At 41.9% G+C, this 15826-nt stretch overlaps 1 long non-coding RNA gene across 1 annotated transcript; it reads right to left on the minus strand.

Moving 5' to 3' along the window:
* Positions 1–3621: 3621 nt before the first annotated feature.
* Positions 3622–14632, minus strand: LOC140213029 (uncharacterized). Its single transcript, XR_011889969.1, has 3 exons — positions 13374–14632; positions 10698–10839; positions 3622–3913 (listed from the first exon to the last, which is right to left on the minus strand). It is a non-coding gene; the product is annotated as an uncharacterized lncRNA (long non-coding RNA).
* Positions 14633–15826: the final 1194 nt, after the last annotated feature.

Genomic DNA, 15826 nt, shown 5'->3' on the forward strand with positions numbered 1-15826 from the left:
CATTAATTTACAAGATGTCAGTTTTGGTTTCAGAGAGGTATGCCGGTACTTGTATAAACATCATAACTTTTGAACAGAAACTGATAACAGCATAATTTTTTCAGCAGCACAATTCTGAATGTGTGTAGGTTGTTACATTACAAAAAAAATTTATTTCGCTACTTTTGAACAGAAACATCGTTTTCAGGGGTGGCGACATACCTTAACACTCAGAAATACCTTAGCCTTCCCATAAATAATGATCTGTCATGGGATATGCATGCTAATGCTAATCGCATGTTAGGATATCTTCATCGTAATTTTTCTACTGTTCCCACGTCTATAAAGCTAACACTCTACAAAACCCTACTTTGTTCAAAACTACAATACGCATCTGCCGTACAAACTCGTGTGTACATGCAGTGGCGTTGTAAAAAAAAAAAACTTGGGTAGCCCATGAATACCACCACGCGAACATTCAGTGGCGTCCAGCATGAAGGAACGACGCAGCAAGTGAAATGTAGGGGTGAGGGTTCACATGTAGCATAGAGCACACTAAGGATCACACCTGCCTGTGGAGTGTTCCTTTCGTTCTTTGTTTAACTTACTGCTACTTCTATGCGATCAAGGAGACTGTCACTACACCTCCACCTGCTTATATGATACCCGTATGGTAAGCTCCACTGACCTACGAGTTCGGCGAGCTGCATTTCATTTCATTCTTTTATAAAAACTGTTCCTATACAATGTTCAGGCGTATATGAAAAAAAAAAGATAAATGACAAATTATGTGACATCAACATAAGTGAAGGGCGAGAAGGATCTAACTAGCTCAAGTGATCTTTTTTTTTAATATGTGAATAGCTAGCTTTCTCTGGCCCTTTTACCCGTATTTGCGGCGGTCGGTTGCTGATGGTCGGTAGTCAAACCTTTGCCGCCATAGATGCCGATGCAAAGGCCATGTGCTCTCACACGACAGTTGTCATTCTCAACACAACAAGTACAGCTCTGAGGCGCGCACTGCACCGTGACAGTTCGGAGTGCCTGAACCCATCAATACATTGGTGGAATGCTCATGAATGACTGCCCGCAACTTCTAATTGAAGCAAATACCTCGCTAGAATCACTTGGCTATTCGCTCCCATTGACAATCACCATTGTTGTACGCACACTTATTTCTTTCTCTTATTAAATTTTTATATTGCGAGAAAGTCTAAGAAAGTGTTTGCAAACGAGGAGCTATGAAAACAAAAATATAAATATCCACATTCACTTACCTAGCTTTACGCAAAACGCGTAGAAATCACTTTCCGTCATATATATCGCGATGAGCTCCTTGGCCGCTCCACTAAGTAACAACATGCCGGAGCATGTGTCGCTCGCGGAGACCAGGACGGAGGAGGTTTGTCGGTACCAAGCCTGTAACAGAAAACGGCAGGTAAGTTTTGCCAATGTGTCATTGTCACATTATACGAGAAGTGACTATCCATTTTGGAACATTATGATCAAGGTTGCATTTGCTTAGCTTATAAAGTAGAATATATTTCACACTTTGCCAAAGGCTTTTGAAAAATGTAAACATATGAAACTGGCAAACGAAGAAGGGTCAAGTATTTGGTATGGTGTTTGAGTAAACGTTAATACTTGCGATTCATATGAGAATGATTTTTGATATCAATGTTGTGATGACGAAAAAATTAATTAGACTCAAGAAAATCTGCAAGGTTAGTGAAGATACGTTCTAGTAGATTGCAGCAGGTGCTGTTTAATGATAATTTCCAGGCGTTGATTTGCTGGCGAATTTGTGCAAAGGAATAATTTTTACTGTTTTCATTTTGACAGAACAGTTTATGTGTTTTGCGATTGTTGGTATGTTTTAGCTAAAATAATGAAATTGTAAGAGCAGGTGTTTTTCATAAATTTAGCACTGATGTTACCAAAGCCGGGGAACGAATGTATATTCAATGAATCTGTTCGTCAAATAACACTGGAAACTTCAACAGTCACTGGAGACATAATTAAAAAGTTTGTCACTCAAGACAGGTAGTTCAATATCCGTAGTGCAAGAGAAATTTTTAGCAAAGGTATTATTCAGGAGATCAATAAAGGCAAAATCAAACATCCACCCGTTTGTAGCAAGTGCTACAAAGGAAACCCATACGGGTTCCTCGAAAGAAAATCCTCAGAGTTGAAGAAAAATCCGTCCTCGTCCGGGACTCGAACCCGGGACCACCGCCTTTCCGGGGCAGCCGCTCTACCATCTGAGCTAACCAGGCGGCCAGCAGATGGCAGAGCGAAGTCGAATTTGCCGACAACACGAAGCAAAGGCAAGTGTTTGACGTAGTAGTTCTGCGGAAACCCGCAAGGTGGAGAGAAGTAATTAATAAAGGGAAAATCAAACATCCACCCGTTCGTAGCAAGTGCTACAAAGGAAAGCCACACGGGTTCCTCGAAAGAAAAGCCTCAGAGTTGAATTACTTTTCTCCACCTTGCGGGTTTCCGCAGAACTACTACGTAATTATTCAGGAGAGTTGCGCATACGTTCTTGGGAAAAGGGTTCTCAGACCAATTGTTAAGAGCGATAGACTCATCGGAAAGCGGTTGTATGACGCACTATAATTTTTTTTACATTAGTTGTCAACGTAGATTGTAATAAGTTTATAAGAGCGTTTCTTTCGCGCATTTGAATGTGGCTACATAGGCGTTAGTTGCTAATGTGTAGGCTTTCCATCATGAGTCAGTAGGTGATTGCTTTGAAGAACGACAGTCTTGTTTTTTGTTGGATAGCCGCTTTAAATGATTGTTGCACCAAGGCTTGCGCGGGTTGCAAGTTATAGTACGGTTAGGGATGTGCTTATTGATTAAGTGATTTACCTCTGTCGAAAATATATTCCGGTTTGACTGCACAGTAAGATGTTCAAAATCCGTCGAGAATATGTTAAGAAATAGATGCGGCTCTTTATTTATTGCTTCAAAGTTAGGTCTCTTAGTCTCTAATGTTTTTTTTATTTTTACTATTTGGAAGTTTCGGAAATGAAGTATTAAGGTGAATATTTAGTATTAGATGGTCACTAATACTGGATGAGCAATGGATGAAAGAGTTATAATCTGGACGATTGGTTAAGATCAAATTGAGAATGCTTACGGAATCGGATGCGATTCTTGTAGATTGTGTAGCTAACCGAGTTCGCGAAAATGTCGTACAAATGTCCAAGAATTCTTCTGAATCAGAAAAGGATAGTAAGTTAGGTAGATCGTTGTTCCAAACTATATTAAGAAAATTAACGTCGCCAATAAGAAAGGAGGTGAAGAAAACTTTGTGATAATAGGAGCGAATTACATCATGGCATGTAGATAGTCCGTTGTGCACGCCTCTACCACCACTTTCAGAACTGGCCGAGCCTCTAGTGGATAATTGTAAACTGCATAAAGAATCACAAAAGCATGCTTTATAACATGCTTTATGAAATTACGATGACCAATCGTCTTCCTCCGAATGGCAATATCTTTTCTTCACACGTGTGCCCTAATCCATCACACAATTATGCACAAAAGCTTATAGTGAAACACGTACTGCGACCACAGGTCGTCCTTGTTCCAGCAGCTTATTTTGTTGACGTATTGCGTCAAATGTGATGATAACATACGCCAGCAAGAAGCAGCCGTGAGGGACAGTGTAGTCCTTCGCGTTGTAATACGGCAGCGCCGCTAAGGCCGCGTCAGCGACTGTGGCGAGCCTCATCTCTGACGACTCCGATGAGAATCGGTGCCGTTGGTCTGCTGGAATGTGGAGCGTCCGGCCGATCAAATAATTAACTAGCTGGTTTAGGTATATACACTTAATTGCCCCACTGAATATCAATATCGCCGTCCATAGATCCCATCCTCGGCAGAAGCTGAGGCAGCTTGAGATAGTAGGAATGGGCGCGGTGACCTGGGAACGAGAACCAAGTAAAACGTAAATAGCAAAGGAATTAAGACACTTAATAAATACAAAACCACGCAAGATATTGGTGTAAGGAACTAGTTTAATGCGGCAGGTGTGAGCAATGCGCCAAAAAGAAAGGCAGTGCAGAAAAAGAACACCATCACCATGGAGCCATTGCCACGTAATATACAGAGGTAATAATGAAAATATTGTATCCCTCTGCAAATCCGACCAAGTGTTGTAAAACAATACTAACACAACTGTAATCTTCTCATTTTCAGGCTGTAGATTGTATTACCACAGCAAGCGGGGCGAGTGGGTGACTGAACATATTCCTAGGGGTGGGCAGCACAACCCGGGCGACGCAAAAAAGGATGTGCGCGATATGAGTGGAGACTAACAACTAGCTTATATAAAGAAAAAATAAATTATGGGGATTTACGTGCCAAAACCACTTTCTGATTATGAGGCACGCCGCAGTGGAGAACTCCGGAAATTTTGACCAACGGAGGTTCATTAACGTGCACCTAAATCTAAGTACACGGGTGTTTTCACATTTCGCCCGCATCTAAATACGGCCGCCGTGGCCAGGATTCGATCCCGCAACCTCGTGCTCAGCAGCCCAACACCATAGCCACTGCGCAACCACGGCGGGTAGTTCATTTTTTCACACAAGTGAATAAATATACAGAGAATACGATCACGTGAAGTGCCGTGTAGATGTGGTGAAAGAGTGTCAGCCTATCTTGCCGTTCAAGAACTCTGCTTCCTTATCATGCTGAAAGATAGAAGTCTGGCTAATGTATGCGTTTGAGTTGACATGCATGAAGTAGCTTCCATAATTTCGTGGTTGATTTATTTCTGTTTTTATATAATATTTCAGTTTTTTTCGAGCAAGATTTGCCTCACCGATTTCAAAAATACGCGCCCAGATTCGAGCCTGCTGCATTCCTAGCCGCACCTTGGTGCTCGCTAAGGTGGATGTTACGGCAATGTCCCGTCTGCGCAAAGTACGTTTTGCCACATGAAATAACGTACGTAGACCACTACCACAGAGCATGCCACAAGCTGCCCCATGTGTTTGACGCGGCACGCGGTCTGGGACGACTGCTTAGGTCTATTGACGCGATTGGAAATCTTGTTTAACGAATTTTTATTCGAAAAGACGAGTTGAAAACCATATTTCATGGTTGTCATTTTTTAACGCATGCCCCATATGATGTACATAAGGGATGACTGCAAACATTTTTGCCGTTTCGATCTGTTTCTGGGGTGCTTCCACTTTTTCTATGTTCTTCACTAGCCCTTCACATATTGATACGTCAATAGATATTGAAAAACTGACCTTTTCTAGACAATTAAGCTGTTTAGAAAAGCTCAGATTAGCGATTTGATGGCATTCCTTAGCATTCCCTCTTTTCACTAGTTTTCAGTGCGCCTGCGCGTTGTATAGTATTGGTTTTCTTGTTCTGAGCTACTACTGCCAACAAACACGTTGTGCGATTAATATTACCTGTAAATCGAAAAATTAAATTTCAATACTAATAGGCAGTTCATGAGTACGTCTGAGACTCATTCCTTCCTTATCAAAGGCTGCGAGAATAACGCCAATATCTTTCGAACTTGTTTTGGAGTGGATAGCTGCTATGTAGTCGTCAACAATCCAGCACTTAATCATTGTTCATGCCAAGGTGCTCTCAAGTTCCCGGTCAACACTGCCGAGAAAGACCTTGCCAAGAATTGGTGCGACATGAGAGCCAATGCAGACCTCCTGCTTCTGAATCCTAACTTTGTTATCCCACTTAATGAACGAGGAATTTAAATAAAGAACCAAGAGTTCGAGAAATGACTGAACCGGGACGTTACCCTCATTCCTGAGCTTAAACTCGTTGTTATGCATAATGCATCTTTGATTGTCGTCATCAGCTGATTTCCAGAAAGGCAGTAATATAACTCTGTGACGTCAGTGCTGAAGGCTCTGCATGCCGGATACACCCCTTCTAGAAAAAAAAAAAAAAATTCTGAGTTTTTTACTTTGAATGGGTCTTCTACCTGGAGCACTGTTAAGTTTTTCTGAATATAGCCAGAAACTACGTGTTGCCAAGTGTTTGTCTCAGACACAGTTGTGTGTAAAGGTTGCTCAGGTTTATGCTTTTTTATCTTAAAAAAAGCATCAAGGTTCAGCCCCTGACGTTTCTATACTGTGCTACATAGACGCTCCAGGTTCATAAAACCGCAAACAGACTTGAGGCAGTCCCGCAGTATCTTGGCCTGGCTCATTCCATCCGGCCGCAAGATCTTGCAAATCTTTCTGGTTTGACCAACCGTGGGGCTGAAAATTCCGCGCAGTGGCACAACTTTTTCTGGACACGTGTTATGGCTAAGATGCCAAGACGTGTCAGACGTCCAAGATGCCAAGAGGTGCAAGGGTTAAGTCTTGGCCGCTTCACAACGGCACGTGTCCAGAAGAAGTTATGGCTCTGTGCGGAATTTCCTGCCGCACGGTTGGCCACACGAGAAGGATCGGCAAGATCTTGCAGTGCGAATGAATGAGCCAGGCCAGGATGCTGCGAGACTGCGTCAAGTCCGTTTGCGGTTTCATGAAAGGAAGACAACGAGAGTGCCCTCGATACCACGTGTTGTCTAGGGCAACCCAGTATTAGCCGGAATTCCTCCGTAGCAACGTCCGGTGCAACCTATCACCAAGGAGAAGAAACCGAAGCCCATGACCAAAGTGCTGAACCTGACCGATATTGTACTTTCAAAAAAGTACATGAACATTCTTAAATTAGGCCACTACTTATGCCTAGAACCTTGCCTACACCCACTCAATAAGATCGCCGCCGTTAGATCAGTGTCCAGGCATATAGAAATAGATGTCAAATTCAAGTGCCTTTCTCAGTGCTGTTACTTGTTCGCCAAATCTCAAGGAAACCGGAATGGTAGAGTGAAAAAGATCCAACCCGTTGTGATATTTTTAAGAGACAACGAAGTGAAATCATTGACCAGTGATAAAGAATGGTACTTCGTCCTCCTAACAGAAGGACAGTTTTCCGAGAAAGCCTCAACCGCACACACTGAACCTGTCACATTTTAATTACTATTACACACAATATGCCCATCACGGCAACAGACATAAGCACCGATCCTGTGATAGAAAAGAAAAATGGCTCGGCAGCAAAGCAGCTGTGTATGCAGACTCGGCAATGCTAGCGTATGTTCTTATTCAATGAGTACTAGAGTCATTGAGTACGGTATAGCCAAAACACAATGAAAAATTGTAATTTCAGGTGGTTGCATTTGTGTAGAAACTTCTAACATCAAAAATTATTCATGGTTTTCAATTCTCCTAGTTTATTGTGCAGAGTAATGTTCCAGAAAGAAGATGAGAAGTTTCATCAGAACATACTGGTTTACTCTAAAGTTATGACTTCCTGCGGAAGAACAGCCCTCATATAAAACGCACATCCAGGGGCAATTGAATAATAAATGAAAAATGAACTGAAAATGATGTTTTGAAAAAAAAAATTAGTATACCAAATATGTTATATACATCATTGCAAGATCGTGGGAGGCTAAAAGTCACCAGTCCCATAGCTGGGTCTTTCCTTAACTGCCATGAGTTCACCGTGTGATTGTTTCGCAGCTCGTCGTTTTTTTTGGGGGGCTTGTTTTTTGTACGCCGTTAAGTGGCGCTTGGCGTTCTTCAAGCGTCTTGGGTCCCCTCTTTGACAAGCTACTGTGGTGTAGTAGCCAGGATCGACACCAGCCTGCCTTAATATGTCCAGCGTGCCACTATTTCCATTGTTGAAGTGACAAATACAATCGCATAGTTCGAACCAAAGACGTCGCAGGCCGACACAGACATATTTAGGGACACGCTGCCAGAGCATCCCATCGAAGCATTTGTTCACATTCCACGTTTTTTCGTGGAGACCTTTCGTCGAAAGTTCATCAGAACAGAGGTATGCATACAGAGGTTTCACTTCGTTCAGGATGTCACTGGAAAAACCTGCCCTTTGCTTATAGCGTTCTGTGCCCAGAGCTCTCACTACGTTGTAAGCACACCAACTTTTCTCACCCATAGTACAGAGGCCATGTCTAGGAGTTCCATCGGTCAAACTGCAGTAAAAGAGACATGCAAATGTGGCCTCCTTCATAGCTTGTAGGTTCCCCAGATTTCTTTTGATTGCGACAACGTAATAATCTTGCAATCTGTCGGTCATAACATCCGTCAAAATCCCTTTACCTCCAAGTCCACGTACAGTCTTTTTCGGTTTCCTCAGTCGGCATCCGACACGCTTTTGCACGTGCCCAATGCATTAAAGTTTGCGCACAGTGTCAATTCCGCATATATGTTTGACAGCAGCATGGCTTTTCGAGTCGTCGTCTCCATAAATATCAATGCTCTCACGCGTCGTTTCGGACCGCTTAAACAGACGCTACCCTTCTAACACCTTCATGCTACCAGCACTGCCTGTATGGTTGGCGTGGTAGTCAGTGTGGTTCGCCTTCCATTCTTCGAACTCAATGCTTGTGGAACACTTCTTCATATTTTCACATGCCTTGCACTTTTTGGACATTACTTCCTCGTGAATCACCTTTCCTGGGTCCACTGATATCAGAGAGACGCAACCATTCAAAGAGTGCCCACGCTTTTGCCAAGTGCCGTCGCCCGATAGGCCACACTCGTTACTGCCGACAACCTGGCGCACTTCTGCAGGAGCATCCATCACTGACTTTGATGCGACAATTTTCGCGGCATCACAGAGCTTGGAAGAAACCTTGTCATAGGCGGAATGACAAAGTGGCAGTGGCATATTCAAACCCTTCGAAAATGTCAGTGCACCAGTACGTCCTTTCCCCAACTGGCGCATAGCGTAGACAAGCGGAACGTTGTTTTCAGCTGCACTTGCTGCTGTTTTTTTTGATGAGGAAAACAAATGTTAGTGGGCACATGCACTACATATCACGGTGTATACAAAATATACCCCTCGGCGTGAACGCTCCTCAAGCTTCAGTGAAATGTTTTTGCATTCCGGGCATGCCAGCGATGCCAAAACTGAGGAAAGAATTTCGGCATCTGTAATCCTGTGCCCCTGTAACACGACACCTTCCGGTGGCACTTCACAGTCCTCCTGCAACTGGCCCAGTTTCACTTCACTTGCGGAAAGAGCCTTATTCACGTCACACTTCGTCGAGTAGTTCGTCGTGTACCGATTGCCGCAGAACTGGCGTTTCGCCCTTTGCTTCACTCGGAACTTAGCCATGACTTGCTATATTGTGTAGGAAAACTATCTAGGACAATGAAGTGACGAAACAATAACTTTAAATGGCGGTACAACGCGTCGCTGCAGTGTAAATACGATGTCAGGTCGTGCGCCGCCGCTTGAAAATTTGTTCAATTTGAATAAAGAAATGATTGCGATCACCATTGCTCAATTCTATCAACCTTTAATATACGTCGCCATAAACTTATCTAAATGTATGCTGCATATTCGAGCACAAACATAAGTTTGGTTTAATGATTGAAATGTAGGTTTCATATTTACAAAATGTCAGTTTGGGTTTCAGAGAGGTCTGCCAGTACTTGTATAAACATCATACCTTTGGAACAGAAACAGATAAAAGCATAATTTTTGCAGCAGCACAAGTCTGAATGTCTGTAGGTTGTTAAATTTTAAAAAATTTATTTCACTATTTTTGAACAAAAACATCGTTTTCAAGGTTGGCGACATACCTTAACGCTCACAAATACCTTAGCCTTCCCATAAATAATGATCTGTCATGGGATATGCATGCTAATGCTAATCACATGTTAGGATATCTTCATCGTAATTTTTTTACTGTTCCGACGTCTATAAAATGAACACTCTACAAAATACTACTTTGTTCAAAACTACAATACGCATCTGCCATAAAAACTCGTGTGTACATGCAGTGGCGTTATGAAAAAAAAAAAAAAACTTGGGTAGCCCAAGAATACCACCACGTGAACATTCAGTGGCGTCCACAAGGAAGGAACGACGCAGGAAGTGAAATGTAGGGGTGAGGGTTCACATGTTAGCATAGAGCACTCTAAGGATCACAGATGCCTGTGGAGTGTTCCTTTTGTTCTTTACTGCAACTTCTGTGAGATCAAGGAGACTGTCAGTACACCTCCACCTGCTTTTATGATGCTCCTATGGTAAGCTACACTGACGTACGAGTTCTGCGAACTGCATTTTATTGCACTCTTTTTTAAAAACTGTTTTTATAGAAAGTTCATGGGTGTATGAAAAAATAAAAGATAAATGACAAATTATTTGACATCAACATCAAATAAGGGCAAGAAGAATCCAACCAGCGCAAGTGATCTTTTTCTTTTGTGTGAATAGCTTCTCTGGCCCTTTTACCTGTATTTGCGGTGGTCGGTTGCTTATGGCCGGTGTTCAAACCTTTGCCGCCAAAAGGTGCCGATGCAAAGGCCATATGCTCTCACACGACAGTTGTGATGCTCAACCTAACTAGTAACTCTCTGTGAGGCGTGCAAAGCACCGTGACCGCTCGGAGTGTCCGAACACTTCAATGCTTCGGTGGAGTGCTCATGAATGACTGCACTCATCAACTTCTAATTAAAGCAAATACCTCGCTAGAATCACTCGACTATTTGCCCCCATTGACAATCACTATTGTTGCGCGCACATTTATTTCTTTCTCTTATGAAATTTTATATTTTGAGAAAGTCTAAGGAAGTGTTTGCAAACGAGAAGCTATGAAAAGAGAAATAGAAATATTCGCATTCACTTACTACTTATAAGTGAATATTTATAAAAAAATTTGTCGGTGAAGTACACAGCCAAGACTTTCTTCAGTGCTCCACTTAAAAGGAGAAGGTCTGACAAACCGTCAATGAATGTGATAAGCGTCTCGCGTGTTGTGGTGAACACTCCCTGTAACAGAAAACAAGAGGTAAATTTTGTCAATGAGTCAGTGTCTCATTATAAAACATTAATGTTTATTGACAGCTTGTATTTGTACATATATACCCGGACTACCATGTACCAAGATTTAATAAATATAATGCCACATAGCTGGACAGAACCAAAGTAATGTCGGCCGTCGCTTGGAGATACTCATATGGAGATACTCATTTCTTGCATTCCGCCTAATTACATATTTAGAGTTCGCATATTAACCAACTTGTCAAATATTATAGTTAGAATAAATGTGTCAATGAGGAAATTGTAGAGCAACATGAACTTCTGATACAGCTTTCTGTTGCTCACTAGGTGCTACATGACAGTTTTTCCAAGTGTGAAAGAAGCCCGAAAATACACGCAAAAATGGCGCGTGACTGGCTGCTCGAGCAAGCGGCTGGCTTCGTTAATTAAGTATCCGACGTGATGATTCCACATTAATTTACACGTTATATCCACGTCTAAATACTTACATGAACTTGTCGTTTCTAAAGCAACATTATTCAGGTAGTACACAGGCAGGTTATCTTAAGACCGGGATGCTCTCATTAATTTATACTTGCTAATGTTGAGTTCCATTCACCACAATCGGCACCGATTGCTGCCGTTACTAAGGTCGCCTTGGAGCAGGGTGATGTCGTATTCGTTATTTCTCTGAAGACGATACATTTATCTCCAAATAAGTGAACGTCATAAGTTATTGCTGAAGGTAAGTCATTAAGATGGATAAGGAATAACAGAGGTCCCAGGACGGAGCCTTGTTGCACACCAGGCTGGACGTCGCTATGTGGTCAGTTATGACCATTAGCTGTCACGAACTGGGAATGGTTAACGAGAAGCTACTCTATCTATCTTAGAACATTATGGTCAAGGTTTAATTTGCTTAGTGTATAAAGTAAAAGTATATGGCACGTTTTGTCAAAGGCTTTTGAAAAATCTAAACAGATGCAATCGGCAAAAGAATAACGGTCAAGTATTTGGTGTTGTGTTTGAGTAAACGTTAATACTTGCGATTCGTATGAGAACGATTTTTGATATCCGTGTTGTGATGGCGAAAAAATGAATTAGACAGAAGAAAATCTGCAAGGTTATTAAAGATATGTTCTAGTAGTTTGCAGCAGGTACTGTTTAATGATAATTTGTAGGTGATCTTTTGCTGGCGGATTTGGGCAAAGGAATAATTTTTTCTGTTTTCATTCTGACAGAACAGTATATGTGTTTAGCGATTGTTGGAATATTTCAGTTAATATAATGAAATTGTAAGAGCAGGTGTTTGTCAGAAATTTAGCACTGATGATACCAAAGCCGGGCGACGAATGTATATTCAATGAATCTATTAGTCAAATAACACTGGAAACTTTAACAGTCACTGGAGACAGTTAAAAAGTAAGTCACTCAAGACAGGTAGTTCAATATCAGTAGTGCACAGGAAATTTTTAACAAAGGTATTATTCAGAAAAGTAGCGCATAGGTTTTTGGGAACAGGGTTCCCAGGGCAATTGTTAAGAGCGATAGAATCATCAGAAAGCAGATGTATGACGCGCCAGAATTTTTTTACGCTAGTTGTCAACGTAGACGGTAGTGTGGTTGCTAAGCATATTTCTTTAGCGAATTTGAGTGTGGCTACATAAGCGTTAGATGCTAATGTGTAGGCCTTTGAACATGAGTCTGTGGGAGAGTGCTTTGCAGAATGATAGTCTTTTTTTTTTTTTGTTGGATAGCCGCTTTAAATGATTGTTGCACCAAGGCGCGCGCGCGTCGCAAGTTATAGTACGGGTTTGGATGTGCTTATTGATTAAGTGATTTGCCTCTGTCGAAAATATATTCCGGTTTGACTGCACAGTAAGATGTTCAATGTCGCTCAATAATATGTCAAGAACTAGACTCGTCTCCCTATTTATTGCTTCAAAGTTAGCTCTCCTATAGTTTGTAATGACTTTTTACAATTTGGAAGTTTCGGAAATCGAGTATTAAGGTAAATATTTTGTGTTGGATGGTCACTAATACTGGATAAGTAATGGATGAAAGAGGCTTAATCTGGACGGTCGGTCAAGATCAAATCGAGAGCGTTTACGGAATTGGATGCGATTCTTGTGGCTTGTGTAGCTAATCGAGTTCACGGAAATGTACAAATATCCTAGAATTCTTCTGAATCAGAAAACGATACTAAGTTAGGTAGATTGCTGTTCCAAACTATATTAGGAAAATTAAAGTCACCAAAAGAGAAAAGAGGTTAAGAAAGCTTTGTCATAATAGAAGCGAGTTACATCCTGGCATGTAGAGTGTCCGTCGCGCACGCCTCTGCCTCCACTTTGAGAACTAGCCCAGTTGCAAGTGCATAATCGTAAAATACACAAAGAATAAGAAAAGCATGCTTGTTAACTTAATATGCTTCATGATATTACGATTACCAATCGTTTTCGTCCGCATGGCAATATTTTTTCCTCACACATATGCCCTAATCCATCAGAAAATTATGCACAGAAGCGTATAATGAAAACACGTACCGTGGGTCCATTGTTGCTCTGCAGCATCAGCTTGTGCTGCTGGTGCTGGGCGTAGCACGACAAAATTAAGTAGCATAGTAATAATGCGGCATGCACTGGCAAGTACTCTTCCGCGTTAAAGTAAAGCAGCCCTGCCAGGCATAAGTCCGCAAAAAATGAAAACCTCAAGTAAACACATTCGGATCGATAGTTTGGCCTCATATTGCTTTGAACTTCTCTGGATCGCTCCACCAGTAAATTGCAGATGCGATGGGTGTTGATAGCCTTGATTACAGTCGCAACGACCAGGACCACGGTCCAGAAGTCCCAGCCGCGCCCCCAGCTTAGGCAGCTCGAGATAGTGGGTATAGGTCCCGTAACCTGGGAACCAGAACCAAGGAAAACTTAAATAGCAAAGGAATTAAGACACTTGATAAGTACAAAACCATCGCAAGATATTGTTGTAAAGAACTAGTTTAATGCGGCAGGTGTGAACAATGCGCCAAAAAGTAAGGCAGTGCAGAAAAAGAACACCATCACCATGGAGCTATTATCACGTAATATACTAAGTTAAGGTAATGAAAATATTGTATCCCTCTGCAAATCCGACCAAGTGTTGTAAAACATTACTAACACAACAGTACTCTTCTCATTTTCAGGTTGAAGATTGTATTACCACAGCAAGCTGGGCGAGTGGGTGACTGAACATATTCCAAAGCGTAGACAGCGCAACACAGACAAAAGACAAAAGGAAGTGCACGATACGAGTGCAGACTAACAACTAGTTTATTTTTTCACACAAGTGATTAAATATACAGAGAATACGATCATGTGAAGTACCGTGTACAAGCGGTGAAAGAGTGTCAGCCTATCTTGCCATTCAAAAACTCCGTTTCCTTAATATGCTGAAAGATAGAAGTCTGACTAATGCATGCGGTTTAGTTGACATGCATGAAGTAGGTTCCATAATTTCGTGGTTGATTTGATTTCTATTTTTTATAATATTTCAGTTTTTTTTTCGAACAAGATTTGCATGGGCAATTTCAACAATACGTGCCCAGATTCGAGCCTGTTGCATTCCCGGCCGCACCTTGGTGCTCCCTAAGGTGGATGTTAAGGCAATGTCCCATCTGCCCAAAGTACTTTTTGCCACATGAAAGTGGAATAACGTAGACCACTCCCACAGAGCATGCCACAAGCTGCCCCGTGTGTTTGGCGCGGGGCAGCTTGGACGCCTGTTTTGGTCTATTGGCGCGATTGGAAATCTTGTTTAACGAGTTTTTAGCTGAAAAGACGACTTGTACACCATATTTCATGGCTGTCTTTTTTAACGCATGCCCCGTCTGATGCACATAAGGGATGATTGCAAACTTTTTTGCCGTTTCAATCTGTTTCTGGGGTGCTTCCACTCTTTCTATGTTCTTCACGATCCCTTCACATATTGATACGACAATAGATATTGAAAAACTGACCTTTTCTAGACGATTAAGCTGCTTCAAAAAGCTCAGACTGGCGATTTGATGGCACTCTTTAGCATTGCCTCTTTTCACTAGCTTTGAGTGCGCCAGCGCGTTGTTTAGAATTGGTTTTCTTGTCCTGAGCTACTACTCGCAACAAACACATTGTGCGGTTATTATTACCTGTAAATCCAAAAATTAAATTTCATTACTAATCGGCAATTCATGAGTAAATCTGAGACTCATTCCTTCCTTATCAAACGCTGCGAGAATAACGCCAATATCTTTCGAACTTGTTTTGGAGTGGATAACTGCTAAGTAGTCGTCAACAATCCTGAAGCACTTAATCATTGTTCATGCCAAGGTGCTCTCAAGTTCCCGGTCAACACTGCCGAGAAAGATCTTGCCAAGGATTGGTGCGACATGAGAGCCAATGCCGACCTCCTGCTTCTGAATCCTAACTTCGTTATCCCACATAATGAACATGGAATTTAAATAAAAAACCAAGAGTTCGAGAAATAACTGAACCGGGACGTCACCCTCATTCCTGAGCTTAAACTCATTGTTATCCATAATGCATCTTTGATTGTCGTCATCAGCTGATTTCCAGAAAGGCAATAATATAAATCTGTGACGTCAGTGCTGAAGGCTGTGCATGCCGGATACACCCCTTCTAGAAAAAGAAAACTTCTGCGTTTTTTACTTTGAATGGGTCTTCTACCTGGAGCCCTGTTAAGTTTTTCTGGATATAACCAGAAACTACGTGTGGCCAAGTGTTTCTCTCAGACACAGTTGTGTGTAAAGGTTGCTCAGGTTTATGCTTTTTTATCCTAAAGAAAACCTCAAGGTTCAACCCCTCACTTTTGTTTACTGTGCTACATAGACGCTTCAGGTTCATAAAACCGCAAACAGACTTGAGGCAGTCCCGCAGTATCTTGGCCTGGCTCATTCCATCAGGCCGCAAGATCTTACAAATTTTCTGGTTTGACCAACCGTGGGGCAGAAAATTTCGCGCAG

The sequence above is a fragment of the Dermacentor andersoni genome, chromosome 8, assembly GCF_023375885.2.
Source record: "Dermacentor andersoni chromosome 8, qqDerAnde1_hic_scaffold, whole genome shotgun sequence".
Lineage (NCBI taxonomy): Eukaryota > Metazoa > Arthropoda > Arachnida > Ixodida > Ixodidae > Dermacentor > Dermacentor andersoni.